This window comes from Balaenoptera borealis (assembly GCF_965194805.1).
Source record: "Balaenoptera borealis genome assembly, chromosome: 3".
Taxonomy (NCBI): domain Eukaryota; kingdom Metazoa; phylum Chordata; class Mammalia; order Artiodactyla; family Balaenopteridae; genus Balaenoptera; species Balaenoptera borealis.
The window spans coordinates 24,007,961-24,025,072 of NC_138866.1; the positions used below are offsets into that span (position 1 = coordinate 24,007,961).

Here is a 17,112-nt window from a genome sequence, read left to right on the forward strand (position 1 = left end):
TGACTGATGCCTTGACATTGGCAAACTCTGCTTGGATAATCATGCTCCTTCCTTAGAAAATTATATTTGAAATAAACACATAAAAACTAGGTTTCCTGCAGGAAATTTTTGGCTGTAAGCATGAAATATAAGCCTAGAGCAAGACGATGTGCATGGGAGGGAGAGTATATGGATTAAAAAGAAAAGATTTGTCAAGTTTTTGGATGAAAAGATTGAGGGTACCTGTGCCCTGAATCTATCATTATCAACAAACATGTGTTAAGTACACACTATACATCAGGCCCTGAGCAGTGGTGAAGGCATGGTTCTGGCCTTCCTAGAGCATGTTATCTACTGTGCAAAATGGAGTATGTATTTCAAAAAATAAATACCAACTAAAAGCAGAGGGACAGATACAAAAGAAACAAAATTTAGAGGTCCATCAAGAGAGAAACAGGACACCAAGCATTAAGAACAGAGAAATACCAAAAATAATAGCCTGAAAAAAAGAAAATAATAGCCTGAATACCAGAACCCTAAGCAGCACACATTCAGAGCCCTGATAAAACCTCAAGCAGGAAAAGAATTGCAGACTTAAAAGTAAATCAGCACAGATTACAAGAGCATAATTCAGTGATTCTGAATTTTAAAACGAACAAAAACATGGGATTCAATCATTCCTTACTATTCCTAGAGAGCCCAGATGTCTGAGCACCTTATCCCACTGAAGTTTCCTGGCCTCTGTTATGTTTTGTGGAGCCACCCTCAAACCAGGTATCCCATCTTTCTGCCTCACCTCTAGTGCTGAAGCTGATGATTTTCCGCAACTGATCCTGCTGGGTCTTAGGCTTCTTCTCCTTAAGCCCTTCTGCAATGATGGTCATAAGTATTATCTTGCCAAGAAAATACTCCCTGGGTAGCTTCTGGTCCAAGGAGAATGTGAAGCATGGAGTGGACTCAAATCCAACTTTAAAACCTGCAGCTATGTCCAGCCATTTCACAGCTTGGAGGACAGCCTCCCTGACCTACCCACAGATCTGTAGTTATAAAATTTAAATGTTGTTTGCTGTAGGCCACTGCGTTTTGGAGTGGCTTATTAACAACCTTACTGAGGCAGTAACTGGCAAATATAGCTACTGTGAAGTCATTAAAAAATACTTTTAAGGGTTTTTTTAATAATTTGAGATAAAGGTTATAACATAATGCTAAACTGACATTATGATATAATTTTGAAATTATGATATAATTTTGAAATTATGATATAATTGAATCTATGAAAGCTAACTGAAAAACTCAGGATAGAAAATTACTTTTAAGATATATATTTTATACATACATTGCCCAAAGGAATAAAATAAAGCATTCCAGCATGTTAACAATGACCATCTCTGGTTGGTATAGTTATGCTTGATTTTAGCTTTTTTTATTATCTGCCACGAAATAGGTACTCAATATTGGCTAAATAAAAAGTTGAACAAATAAATTTCCATATATCCAAATTTTCTACAGTGAACATACATCACTTTTGTAATCACAAGTGTTTATTTTTTAAAATGGAGATCCATGACCTAGAATATTGGTAATAATCCAATGGTGACAATTCTTTATGAGGCTTCTTCCCAGCAGTGGTAAACACTCCTAACAGAACTATAACCTGGAGATTGCTTTATTGATTAGCATTTTATGAAGACATAATAATAAGAGTCCTACCAAAGTCAAGGTTCGTTATTTCAATTGTTCCGTCAGAGCCCCCAGGAACACTTCTCTGGAGTGAAAAAAATGGGATGGGTCAAACATGTCATACAGAGAGGGAAAAAAATGACAACTGTTCTGAAAGGGCTGAGGGCAAGAAAAGCAGGAAGGTGAAAGAAGGGTGAGCAAGAAGTGAGAGAACTGAAGGAAGAAAGGGGAAAAGAAAACTTACAAAGAAACCTTTCTGTTCAGCTTCATCTTGAGGACATACTGCTTCCCCATCACACCACCGCCATCAACCTCCATTTACAGAAAGCCCCGGGGGGCAAACCCAACATTAGAAAGAGAGAGCCTCTTCTGCAGCAGCCAAGTCATACGCTCGAGTAGGGACTGATATCCCAGTGCACTGCTCTGCGTTCCCCACGAAATTTTAGCCATTTGGTTTTGCAGAGTCATGACCCCCTCTTTCCAAGACCACCTCTCATTATCACAGTTCAAAAAGAGATTGCTTCCAGGCTAGGCAATGTGCTTGCAGAGGCCTTGGGGGCCTGTCCTTCCCTTCTACCTCTGTCACCTGTCTAGGCAGACCTAGGTGTCAGCCCACATTTTATGGCAGCCTCCATGCCAATCATTTTGAACAAACAAGGGTCAACTTCATCCCTCTGGGAAGGAACTGTCCATTAAAAGGTAGACATTATTGCTGTATGAAGCCTAAAAGATGGATAGACAAGGGAAGAAAGGACTGTGTGAGACTGACCAGGAAGAAATAAAGAAGAGGAAAGAGGGGGAAGAGTAAGGATGACAGGGAAGGGCAAGGGAAAAGAGTGAGAGGGAGCAAAAGGGAACTGGCAACTCTTCTCACCAAGGTCAGTGCATTGTTTCAGATGGTAGAAGCGCCTGCCCAAGATGCACGAGTCAGCTTCTCCTTCTACCCGAGCTTCGTTCTTTCCAAGCCTGCCCATCTGTCCACTAAGCAACACTGACTCTTGCTTCTCTACAGATAATGCTGGGAATAGCTGTTACAGGGCAAAGACGCTAGGCCTCGGCCTAAGGGAGCTGCTGGACGACTCTCCTCAAGGCACATCTCCACCTCTGCCCACCAGAAAATCCCAATCTGTGTGTGTGTGTCTGGGGGTAGAGAGGAGGGACATTCAGGCCCCAGGTTTCTCCAAATTTATCAGCTAGTAAACCAGAATTCTAACTTCAGTAGAGTAACTCTTAGAGTTAACCTCACTCATTTAGGCTTTCATTCAGCCTTTCATGTTTTCCCTCCACAAACACGGAGTGAACTGCTTTTCTATCCTTGGCAGTGGGATACTTGATACGTGCTTGATGGCAGGAGACAGATAAGCAAAACAAAATACAGAGAGGTCCAGGTTTATGGCTGAAGCGTGTGGTGTGTCTGTGTGTACATGTGGGTGTGAATGTAGGTGTGAGTTTGGGTACGTGGTGGCCCTGGATAAACCGTGATAGGGCAAAGTCTATCGCCACCAGCCCCAAGCTGTATAGATTTTGTGCTTTTTTGGAGCAGCCCCATGGAAACTTAAGAGCTCCTCTCCTTTACTCAGGAATCAAGAATGTAGGCAAGAGGATGGGGAAGATCCCGATCACTCTTCTAAATCCTGAATTTACTTCAAATGCACAGCTTCTAGCACTGCTTATTCCTTAGATTCACCCCTGAAAGTCCTGAAGCAGAGAACAGACAGGGTTGGAAGATAAACAAGGATCTCTCCATTTCCCCACAGCTCTGATTCCCTCATGTGATACCAGATCTCACCTCCAAGACCTCCCATTTTAAGGAACGGCAAAGCATAATAGAAAATTGGATGGACTGGGTTTCACCAATGCTCCCTCCAGGATTCACTAACGTTGTGACTATGACAAGTTATTTCATCTTTCTGAGACTTGGTTTAATTAAAAGATATGAATGATACCTCAAACTTTATAAGTTTGTTCTAAATTTAAATGAGAGACTAATACTCCTCCAGGTAGTAAACACAAAGTTACAGGCATTGTGCTAAGATTTTTACATAATCATTTTATTTAAGCCTCACAACAACCCCAAGTTTGTTTTATAGATCAGAAAGCTGAGGTTCAGAGAGGTTAAAAACACACCCAAGATCACATAATAATCAGTGATGGAATTAGCATTCATATCCAGCTCTGTTCGACACCAGAGCTCCTGCATCTTAAACATCAAGTTATACCTGGCATATAACAGGTACTCAGTAAATGTGAATTCCCTTTTTATACCTCCTGAGGTGTGCATTTCAGTGGGTTTGATAACCTTGGTACGACCCTACACTCTCTCCAAAGTTGCCTTTCAGTACTTCCCCTATTCTTGGAGATGATGAGGAATCTGAATATTCAGAGCACTTCTTTAAGCATCTCTTTTTAAACAGATGTGTTGATAATGTAAGGTTTGGGTAATGAGATTTCCCAGGCCATAAGCTGCTAACTGTGAATTAATTGCCTAGCCTATTTGCAATAAATAAAGGGACTATTACATGTAAAAAAAAAAATCACAAGGACCCACTGAGCTTGTGCAGAAAGGTTCGGAGCTGCGTTGCACAAGGATCTAACTGTCAGCTACACAGGAAGACTACCCCAAAGGCACAAAGCTAGAGCACCTCCTGACATTGCTTTAGGATCGAGAGCTATGGTCCAGGTTTCAAAATATTGAGATACGAGTCCCACCATGACTACCTGTATGACTTTGGACCACTTGTGTAATACATAACCATCCGAACCTCAGTTCTTCCTTTGTAACTTATCAGCACCAGAAAATATGATTTTTATGTTTCTGACCAACTCCAGCATTCAATGATTCTATATCTGCTGATATTTGTCAAAACCACAGTTTCCTTGTCAAGTGATACCCTGAGATCTTCCTAAGGCCAAAGATAAATGTAGCCTTGCTTTTGAAATATGTGATTTAACCACATTCAGTCTAGGACTATTTTGAGCAATAAGATTAGGAAATAAATGTGATGCTGCCTATTGTGGGCCCAAGATATTTTTTTTTCAGGATATGCAACTAGCAATCACCTCTCAGAAATATACCAATGAATCCCACTGGCCTCACAAATCCATAGTCCATATGACGTTACAATGTCCAACAATCATATGGGTTATTGCATTAGTAACAAATGCCTGCTGCTTAAAGGGGCAGAGCCACAAAGTTCCCTGGTCCTGGAAGCCATCCTTGCATTCAGTGAATACACAGCCCCTCCTCACCTTCCTTCATTCCCTCAATGACTAGTGGATTATGGAGGAACTCAAAACCACAACAGATGAGGACTACTTGAAGAAACTAATAAAGGTTATCCTGAGAATGACTGACAACCTTTCAGCGGAAAAATGACAGTCCTCTTTAACTAACTAAAGGTCTACTACAGAAGAGCGTTTAAGGTTTGATAGTTCTATATATCCCAGGTGTCCAAGGCACAGTAAGTACCAAGTAAATATTAATTGAGGGATTAAATCCTATATAGTTCCCAAAGCCAGAACCAAGATCAAAAGAAAGATATTAGAAGAATAGAGACTTCAGTTTACAGTAAACGGGAGATATTTAGAATAAAGGTATACCTAATTTTATTGCATTTTGCTTTATTGTGCTTAGCAGATATTGTGTGTTTTACAAATTGAAGGTCTGTGGCAACCCTGTGTTGAACAAGACTATCAGCACCATTTTTCCAATGGCATTTGCTCACTTTGTGTCTCTGTGTCACATTTTGGTAATTCTTGCAATATTTCCAACCTTCCACCAGCAAAAAAGATGACAGCTCACTGAAGGCTTAGATGATGGGTAGCATTTTTTAGCAATAAAGTATTTTTAAATTAAGGTATACACATTTTTTAGACATAATGCTATTGCACACTTACTAGACTACAGTATGACATAAACATAGTTTTCATATGCACTGGAAAACCAAAAACTTCATGTGACTCACTTTACTATGATATTTACTTTATTGAGGTGGTCTGGAACCAAACCTGCAATATCTCCGGGGTATGTCTGTATTTGGTGCTCTCCAAAACTGAAACAGCAGCTTCTTGAAGAGTGAGCTCCCTTGTCACTGCGAGCAGTAGAATATCACAAAAGAGTAGGCTCTGGAGTGAAAGGTCCAGAAGAACCAGGTGACCTTAGGCAAGTTATTTAACCTAGCCGTGACCCCCATTCCTCAGATGTAAATTCAGAATGAAATAGCACCTATCTTACACAGTTATCGCAACGATTAAACTACCCACTACTGTGCATTTAGCACAGCATATGGAAACAGAAAATGTTCCCATAGAGTCCATACAACATTTCAGAGATTTTGTCAAGGGTGTTCATGCATCAGATGTTAGGTCAGACTCAAAAACCTCAGAGGTCTTTTCCAACTAAATATGAATCTAAATTCTGATAGAGTCACCCCCACCCTCATCCCAATAAATGTTTTTATCACCTGTACAGCTACATGACTTTTACTCATCAATCTTTTCTCTTTCTACTTCTGCTCTCAACATAGACTTGACTTTGTGGATTTCCACAGGAGGCTCCATCTTACAGTATCTGGAGAAGCTGGGTTGCTTGTGAAATAAGTTTCATTACAGCCTGAGAAATGGGGCAAAGGGAGCAGAGACAGCCAGCTGGAGTTGAGGTCCCTGTCAGCAACTGCCTGCCACCATATGTGGTGACATTAAGAGTGAGCCACTATCTTCAGATCCTTTCTGGGGGTCTGAAGATTTCTGGAGTAGGGAGAATTCAAGTAAGCAAACATCAGAGCAGTCATCTTTCCTTACAATGTTGCGGATGGAGATTAAAAATGTACTAGCCTTAGCTGGTGTCAGTATGTGGCCCTGGGAGACCACAGGAAAACAATATTCAAATATCTGTGGGTCACAGCAGGAAGCTCCAGACGAGGGGCTTGCAGAGAAGACTGAAATCTGAAAGACACACGGCTTTCTTTCCCTGGAGGCAAAAAGAGGGGGCGCGTGCTAACCCCACAGACTTCATAAGGTTCCTGATTCACTGGCCTCTCAGAAGGCTCTGCTGGGGCTTGTCATTTTGATGAGAACGCCTTGCTGTAAAGGTTCAAAATGCTAAGAAGCACGAAGTGATCTCCAAGAAATCTTGCATTTCCTTGCCAGGGACATAGCTGCCCAATATTCCACAGAAGGGGGCCTTTTGAGAGCTATATACCCAGGGTTTCCGGCCCCAAGTCCCAAATGCACTTGTCACTCCAAAATTCTCTCTTTTGGGCGGGATTTATTTGTCATATGGGGTAATATGGGATCGTTGATGAAATAAGAGACATGTACACATGTCTTTTCCCTTCATATTTCTTTTCTCTAAATCAATTGCCAACATTCTAAATAAATTTACCAACAAGAATAAGACTGGAGGCTAACCAAATACCTTTGTTACAATGCATGATTGTACTGCTTAGTAATCCATGGGGACATAAACATACATCTTCATGCATCTGCACAAATACTGCTCCTGCAGTATCTTCGGATTTCTTTGAAAAATCCAATGATAGGAGAACCAAAAGGAGGGGCTAGAAACACTATATTCTATTCTTTGGGCAGCTTATTTCCTACCTGGAGCCCTCAGTTTCCTGATCTAGAACTGGGGGTTGGGTGGTTGTGCTGGATGGTATCTGGGCCTCTGGCGAGATAAATAATTCTATAACGCTTTACACTCATCTGGATTTCTTTGGATCAATACAGGTCTAGGTTTCAGTTTGGCCCTTCTATTCATGACTGTTACATGTTTGCGTTTCTCTTCCTTAATAATCTCTGATTATATTAAAAACAGAACAGAAAAACACCTCAGAAACTAGAGGGAAACTACACGTGTGCTCTATCACTCACACATACACAATCCTCAGTATTGGGTGTCATTGATGTGAAGTCCTAATGGAAGACCAGAATACAGAGAAATTAAACATACGATTTTTCCTACCTATAAGGAAAGAATCTTTTAGCTTAATCTCAAATATGGCCACTTTTACAAGAGAAAGAGAAACAATTCATTTTTCCACCAAATACATGCAAAGCTTGGTTGAGATAATCACAGTAACAACAGACTATTTTAGCATAATTCTTCAAAATCTGGGATTACAGTAGTCATGTCTTGATTCCAAATACAAACCATGTGAAGTATGGAGAAAAGCATGCTTTGGTATGTTCCCTTCTGGTGCAACCTTCCTTCCCCCTGTTAAGTTCTAGCCTATATCATATACTTAAACACAGAAATCATATCTAGGTCATTTCTACAACACAAGAAAAAACTGAGTAATAAAGACACCAGTCTGAGAATTTTTTCATTCTTGAATTGCAGAATTCTAGCTTCAGAAAGGGACATGCTGGCTTATGATCTCTGTGAGCACAACATACACTTTGACTCTATAATAAAGAGGCTCACAAAAAGCCAATTAAGCAACCATTGTTGATATTCTCCGTGGTAAATATGGAAACTGAGGCACAGAGAGAGAATAAGTCACATATGTTCAGAGTGGGACCAGTATATGTAGGCGACTCCTAGCTATATCCCCTTAATCGCTACCTCACTCTTCCCCACTCCTCCCAAGACTCTCCAACTGATCTGAGATGCTTGAGTAGCACAGGGAAGAAACAACGGGATTCTACGACCAAACCCTTATTCTAATCCACTCTCGGCCACTCTTTAGCTGTGTATGACTGGTTAGTAAATCCTATCAACATTGCCCCTTAAATATCTATTGGATGTGCCCCCAGAACTCGACCTCCATTCTCCCTAATCGCAGTTAGGACTCTTATTTCCCACCCTGAGTTAATATAAATGCAAACTGAACTAACGCACACTGGTCTCTTGGCCTACTGTCTCCCACATGCCAATCATCCCTTGCCAGAGGGATCTGACTTTGTGACCCCATTGCTAAAACTGGCATGCCCCCTTACGAGTTTGGCAAGGTCCAAACTTGTGGGGAGAACAAACAAGGTGCCTCACAACTGGCCCTACCATTTCTTCAGCTACACCTTCTAAAACATCCCCTCAAATTTAAGACTTAGATACCATCCACGAGGAAAACCTCCTGTTTACAGAAGTCATCTTTGCATATCTGTTCCTTCTGCCTGAAATACTTTTCCCTGCCTGGTCTTCCCGGGAGATTCCTGCTACTCCACCTAGCGTCAGCTCTAGTGTCACCCAAGCTCTGACACTGTCCATGATATTTCTCCTTGCATTTATGTCCTTTCCTCAGGTATCAGAATATATTGATATGTTTATGAGGAACATCACAATCAATTCTCTTGTATCTCGAAGGATCAATGCGGCCGCTGGCACACAGTACTCAACAGGTGCTTTGGAATGAATGACTTGGGGCCTTATTTTCTTCATCTAGGAAATGAGGTTAAGATTACGCAGCCTGCAGAATGGATGTGAGGGTTAAATGGCCCAGTGTATATTAAGAATACAAAGCAGGCATATAATTTCTCTCAAAAAAGTTAACTTTCCTTTCCTCTTAATCCAGACTGGAGCAAGGAAGGATTCATCTATCTGTGAAAAGACCCACAAAGCCAAAGATGCTAAAAAATGCTATGACAATCCCCTTGTGTTGCATTTTGAAGCACTTGTTTCTCATAATTTAGCAGCATCTCAGTTTATTGCATCAATAATGGGCAGATGTCTGCTGGCAGTTAAGCAGCTTTTAGCAAAGGCAGTAATAAAGGTACAAAGCAGTAATATAAATGGCCACCATGTCTCTGCATTTGGCAGAATCACAGCCAACAGCAGGTGTGTCACAGTTCTAAGCAGCTGTCACACGCTGCCTCAAAGTGCTGACCTTCACATTCTCAGGCTGAACACAGGCCTAGCTGTAGATTTTCCAAAGATCGCCAAAGTCCCCAGCCTGTCCTTCTGAGACCCCTGGAGCTTCAAGCTTCTCAAACGACTAGAATCTTCTTCCCTTACTCTCTTCTTTAGACCATTAGGAGAAGCTCTGATCAGGGGTATCTCAGACCCTAACCTGGCAGAATAACACTTAGGAAGGGTTCATGGACTATAGGACAATTTCCTGGGATCATACAATCCTGGGCCTGTGGAAAGGAGAACAGGAAGAGAAACAAGAAGAGGCTGAATCTGAGCAACGCTACGGTCATCACCAGAGATATAGCTGTGTGTCTTAACCCAATTAAAAAATGGGCAGAAGACCTAAAGTGACATTTCGCCAAAGAAGACATACAGATGGCCAAGAGGCACATGAAAAGATGCTCAACATCACTAATTATTAGAGGAGTGCAAATCAAAACTACAACGAGGTATCACCTCACACCAGTCAGAACAGCCATCATCAAAAGTCTACAAACAATAAATGCTGGAGACGGTGTGGAGAAAAGGGAACCCTCCTACACTGCTGGTGGGAATGTAAATTGGTGCAGCCACTACGGAGAACAGTATGGAGCTTCCTTAAGAAACTAAAAACAGAGCTACCATATGATCCAGCAATCCCATTCCTGGGCATATATCTGGAGATAAACATGGTTCAAAAGGGTACATGCACCCCAATGTTCATTGCAGCACTATTTACAATAGCCAAGACATGGAAGCAACCTATATGTTCATCAACAGAGGAATGGATAAAGCAGTGGTACATATATACAATGGAATATTACTCAGCCATAAAAAATAGTGCCATTTGCAGAGACATGGACAGACCTAGAGACTGTCATACAGAGTGAAGTAAGTCAGAAAGAGAAAAACAAATATCATATAATATTGCTCATATGTGGAATCTAGAAAAATAGTACAGATGAACTTATTTGCAAAGCAGAAATAGAGACAAAGATGTAGAGAACAAACTTACAGATACCAAGGAGGTGGCAGGGTGGGATGAATGGGGAGATTGGGATTGACATATATACACTACTGTGTATAAAATAGATAACTAATGAGAACCTACTGTATAGCACAGGGAACTCTACTCAGTGTTCTGTGGTGACCTAAATGGGAAGGAAATCCAAAAAAGAGGGGGTACACGTATACATATAACTGATTCACTTTGCTGTACAGCAGAAACTAACACAACATTGTAAAGCAACTATACCCTGATAAAAATTTTTTTAAAAAAAGATGTGGTACATACATACAATGGAATATTACTCAGCCATTAAAAAGAATGAAATAATGCCATTTGCAGCAACATAGACGGACCTGGAGATTATCATACTAAGTAAAGTAAGTCAGACAGAGGAAGACAAATATCATATGATATTGCTTATATGCAGAATCTTAAAAAATGATACAAATGAATTTATTTACAAAACAGACACAGACTCACAGACTTAGAGAAGGAACTTATGGTTACCAGGGGGAAAGTGTGGGAGGGGAGGGATAGATTGGGAGCTTGGGATTGACATGTACACACTGCTATATTTAAAACAGAAAACCAACAAGGACCTACTGTATAGCACAGGGAACTCTGCTCAATACTCTGTAATAACCTAAATGGGAAAAGAATTTGAAAAAGAATGGATACATGTATGTGTACAACTGAATCACTTTGCTGTACACCTGACACTAACATAACATTGTTAATCAACTATACTCCAATATAAAATAAAAATTAAAAAAGCACCAATGGATAAGAAAAAATGGGGACATGTTGGTTGATGTTGATGAATTATGTATTTCTTGGGGGCCCTCCTTCTCTAATACATGTATTTACCCTTGAAAGGGGGTAAACAATGGACTGAAAAAGAGACAGTCTTTTAATGATATTAAGAAATCCAAGGCTCTATTCATTAATCCAGCAATTAAAACTTTTAAGTCATGGACCTGAAGTATTCCCAGTATATCAAGGTATTCATATTCTTAGATGAATGAATCAGAGAGGTGACAACTTCACCGCAGTGCTGATATGACTAAACTGAGCCTCCTAACCCAGACAGCACTGCAGACCGCCAGGAACAAGGACTAGCATCCCTGCCCTGCCCTTCACTCACCTTTACCCCTCTACTCAGGATAAGGGAAGCCACTGCCAAGCTGATGACATTTGAGAATCACAGAGTTTTATAATTGGATGGGCCCTGAGAGAGCATGAAACCCAATTGCCTCATTTTATTTTTGCAGAACAGAGAGGCCAGAGGATCCAAGTAAGAATCTCAAGGTCACATATCTAAATAAAGGGCCTGGATGTTCCCAGGGGAATAGGAGCAGAGCCTCAATGGCACTGGAACAAGGGAAAGCAACAAGCATTTTTATATTTGACCCTGGAAGCCAGGGTTTCTTTTGTTCCCACACCAGTGAGTCAGTCTGAGCAGACCCCAGTAGATCCAGAACTGGTTATAAAGTGGTATATCATGTTGGACATATTTTGCTTTCTAATTGTTATCTCATTCTTTCCTATGATATTCCTGGATCATTGCCCTTGGTAGACTGCATTACAATTTGCAGATTATTAGACTGTGAGCTCAAGAATTGAAACTATGTCTTCTACAAATTTGTATCCTCACAACTTAGCTCACCAAGCTTGGTACAGAGAAAAGGTATGGAAATGTGAATGTTGAAGTTAATTCCAAAGAAGTATCATAGCTTCATTTCCTGCAATTTGAGGGACCAAAAGCCACTGAAACTAAAGCTACTTAAGAATGTGTTGAATATTTAAACATTTTAATAATCTCACTTCAATACTCTGAGGAAGGCGCAAAATGAATTTGAGCTTTTCATAACATATGATATGCTACCTAGTTTTCCAAAGAAGAGATCAACGTAGGTTTACCTAGGATTTTTGTAGTGGAGAGGGAGAGAAGTGGACAGATGCAGGATGGGTTTAGATGAGGAGACGACAGGAACTTGCTGAGACAGACTGAATGAGATGGGAGAAGAAAAATCAAGGAAAATGCCAAGGACAATGGTGATGCCATTTACTGAGATGGGAAAAACTAAAAGTAAAAAAAAAAGAAAAGAAAAAAGAAAGTCTAAGGCAGGGAGGAGGCACTGAAGATTTCTATTCTTCAATGTTATGATTAAGATATCTATCAGATATCCAAATGAAGATGTCAAGCAGACAACTGGATATAGAAATCTGGGGTTCCAGAGAGAGTTCGAGGCTACAGAGACTGATTTGGGAATCACTGACATATAGATAACCTTTGACACCATGGCAGTGGATGAGGGCACAAAGGGCAATGTGCAGACCAGGAGGAGACCCAGGACAGAGGACTGGGACCCTTCCTCCAACATTTAATAACCTCGTAGTATGTGTATAGCACAGTGCTGGAGACTGTGGGAAAACAAAAATACCTAATGCACTGTTTTTCCTTCAATAACCTTATAATCCAACCGCTTTCATATATAAGAGGAGGAAAGGCTACTCAATGTAATGGAAAGTACAGTGGATTAGGCGTCAGGATCCATGAATTTTAACCATTCTACAGCTGCTCCAAGTTAAAGTGACATTAACTTCTCAGGGCTTCCAATTCCTCCCTTGCTGAAATAAGGATTAGGTACAGGTAATATCAACTGAATCTGCCAGGCCTGCTATGTCCTGATGCCCTGATTTCCATGTGGCATCCAAATGACGCACTCTAGCCTCCTCTAAAGTCAGTGTCTCACCCTCCCCAGCAGGATGTACTGCTGCCCCAGGAGCACACAGCAGCCATCAGAGGGGCTGGCTGAAAGCGAAGTCCCCGAGCAGCTGCTGCCTGCAAGCCTTTCCTGCTGGAACAGGGTCATTTGAGAGAACTCGTAATATCTGCATTCTTGGTTTTCAGCTGGTGTTTATGTCAGATAAATGGAATCCCGGGGACCAGTGAGAAGAGCAGATTTACCCTCTCTATCACATTTTCTTAGTTCTACAATTTAATATTCTCAAAGGCATCCAATTTCCATGACCCCAGGAAACATTTTTGTTTATCACACACAAGTAGTCCATGTGGCTGGGCATCTATAACAGGACATGGCCTTTTGGATCAGGGTACCCCAAACTTAGCCATGAAAGAACACTAAGAAAATGGTTCAGTAAGGTTATATATTTACATGTTAGGTGATCCTTCACATCTATTCTAGGTGACTGCCCGCCTGGACAGAGCTGACTGTAGAAGAATAGGCAGATGAACTAAAGTGGGCCAATCAGGTTCTCTTTTTGGAAAATGTAAACCGTGAATGGAAAACTCCAGAACCTGTAGGTCAAGAGAGACACATCATTTCAATCACAGTGGCTTGGGATCCCCAGCGTTGTTCTGCTTCCCTTTTCAAGATGTAGTTCGTCAGATCATCATTTGATCAGTAACTCTCTAGGTAATCATGCAATACGTCTTCTTCCTTTACTCTGTTAGCCATTGTCAATTCTGTAGCTTGCAACCAAGAGAACCTTACCTAGTAAGTATCAGTGTCCCCATTTTACACATAAGGAAACTGAGACTTGGATGAAATAAAAAATTTGTTGTATATTACCTAGCTACTGACAGAACCAACTCAGGAACCAAGGTCCATCTGACTAAAATTCATGCCATTAACCACTAGGCCATCCTGACTCTAAGTGCTATAGTATAGGTTATTTTTGTCATAGGGATGAACCTGTGCTGAGTCCTATTTTATTTCTTGCTAAACAAATGATGGCATACATTCAGGAAAAGCCATCTAGGGAAGGGGATAGAAACTGCAGTGGCCTCAAATTGAAGCTCGATGGTCCACAAATAAATTAAATCCACAGCCTTGCCTATTAACACTTGGTCCCCACTAATTGAACTAAGCAGTCTGGCTACACTGACAAGGAGAAGATGCCTCTGTTGTCCCAAGTCAACTGATCATATCATCTTAGATAAGACAGAATGTTTCCTCTACACAATAGGATTTTTAAAATGGCAGGCAATCTTCCAGCAGAGTAAAGCATTTCAACCAAACAAGGCATGAAGTAGCTAAGCAGACCTTAGCTTTTTAGGTCATGGAGATGTCTCCCACATCAATATGATTAACAAATAACAAACCAGAACAGCTACAGTTGAACAACTGGAATGGGTGGATCTATCTACATCTCCTTAGAACAGTATCAGATCATGGTGAAAAAAAAATCTAAATACAACATCAAGCCAACTGTTATATGTCAAAATTTAGAGTTGCTCATCTTCATAGGCAGTAGAAGCACTCTTGTGAGGGTACAAGCGAGAGACATCCATTTTTACTATCAGAGAAAGACACTCATGCAAATCAACCTTAGTCTCATGTACTCATATATTTCCTAGTTCCCTTGCCTTATTCCTTTGTCTTTGGCTGACACCTTTAACCTGGGAGTTGTACCTTAGACAGATGTGCTTGCTCACTTTGCTTGGGTTCTTGGGCTATTTTGATCCAGTGTCTGACCTGAGCCATCCCTGACTCTGCTTTGTCTCTTAATACCAGTTTTCAGCAACCCACTTATGCTTTCTCCATTTTATAGAAACAAGTGCCTCTTTCAAACACTACCATTCCTGTTGTAGGGCTAGTGATACCAAGGGATGGACACTATTATGAAGCCCAAGTATAGGACACAGTTGGGGCTAGATGGGACACACTGCCTTAGGAATTGTCTTAGTCTTATCACATTTGGTACAAATGATCAATTCTAGGCTTAGGGTTAATGCTTCTAGAAAAAAATTAGAGAATGGTAAATTGAGTGAACTTGTTGATGGTGTTATGGTGGGTGGCCCAGCATTCCTTGACAAAGGGGATCACGCTCTTGCATAAAGAACGTTAATGCTCTTCCTTTACCACTCTTCAGAAGTGCCTATAATGCATACTGAGGGTCAGAGGTAGAGAGAGGCCATAGTTTTATTATTAATAGCAGACCAGAAAATCTAAGAAACCTCAGGTCCCCTTTTCCCAACCATCACTCACCCATGTAGGCATGGCCTCTCCCATCTGTCTACCCTGCTATTCCCCTAAAACATCAGGCATGACATCTACCAAGCGTTAGCACAGTTCCCACCTTTCCTTGTCCAGTAGGACTATACACCCCTTGATCAAAACCAGAAGCTGTGTCGGTTTTTGGGTTTCTTTGCATTGCCAGCATCTAATACAGTGCCTGGAACAAATTAGGGTTTCAATAAATGCCTGCTGCATGTATGAAAAATGAACAAAAGTCAAAAGCATCTCCACTGACGAATCAGTTTCAATAAAGAAAAACAGCGTCATAGGGAAACGGTTTTCTTTGCCAGCGAAGTAGAGTCCTATCATTTTTACACTCCACTGATTCATTCTGAACATGGTGTCGGGAACAATACAGGGCCAAAAAACAATTAGTGGGGGAACAAAACAATCAGTTGAACCATCTGGGATTTGAGCGACATGTAGATTAAACGTCTTAAATTTGCCAGGCTCCTTCTCATTTGGCCACAATGGATGACTCTTGGCTGCACTGTACCAGGAATAATTGCCCCTCATATATCCCCAATCAGCTGCCTTTTAATGACTAGTCAGAAGTGACAACGTAAAAGGTGCAGTGACTTTCACTGTACTTGGCAAATCTTGGACCAACTCCCATTGATTTGCCCTTGGAACAGCTGATCTCAGGGACACCTTGCTCAGCTGTCTCCAGTCACTTGCTGCTTGTCTTCAGTAACCACAAGGCCCTTGAGTTGGAAAGATACCCAGGAGAAAGAAGTGAGATGTCTGAAGGGACCTTCAGTTCTTAAACTACCTTCCTAGACAGTGGATGATCCACAGTTTCCTGGCTTATACCAAAATGGTCTCATGCATCCCAGAGGTCGAATGACTTTTCTATCTCCCCAAACCAGCAACCAGGATAGTCTACCCTAAAAAGAGATTTGGAAAGAGTTCAGGAGCTTGACAGACTGGCCAGCCAAATGAGACCCACTTCTGTTCTGGATGGCCGCCTCCCCATCTTAGCTCATGTTCTGGGGTGGCTGCTTTGAAAATTCAGTGAATCTGAATTTCACTTCTATGAGCCCCAAAAAAGCTCCTTTTCCTTTACTCCAATATCTTGTGTCCTCCTTTTGGTCCAGCTGTAGGGAAGGTTTGCAGTTCTCTTGAAATATACTTTAACTAGCAATATGGTTGACCTCACAAAAATGACTCCTTGAAAATCCTTGACTGGTTATCCAAGCATGTTCCAGGATCCCTCCTTATCAACAGACTTCTGATACCTGGACAATTCTGGCCACTGGTAGTCTTTAAGGATGAGACCCTGCATGTCCCTCTCCTCAAGAAAGTCTTCACTAAATTTCCATGTCCCCCTAGTGGTCCAGCCCATGCTGCTGCCTTGTATCATTTTATTACTGCTTCTTATATAGATGTGTCCACTCCTCAGCTAAAGAAATGATAAGCTTCTGTAGACAGAAACTATCTCTACTACAGACACAGTATCCTCAAAGCCCTAGAACTATGCCCTCAGCAAAACTTGATAACTATGTAAATTATCCTTTCATACAAAATAGAGACTGACAACTCATGGACAGCCAGCCAGATTCTGTGTG

The 17,112-nt window shown here is 41.2% G+C and overlaps 1 protein-coding gene across 17 annotated transcripts in view; it reads right to left on the reverse strand.

The window, feature by feature from the left end:
* Positions 1-17,112, reverse strand: part of NRXN3 (neurexin 3) — a 1,723,243-nt gene that overhangs the window by 1,102,102 nt on the left and 604,029 nt on the right. The gene's annotated exons all lie outside the window — the stretch shown is intronic.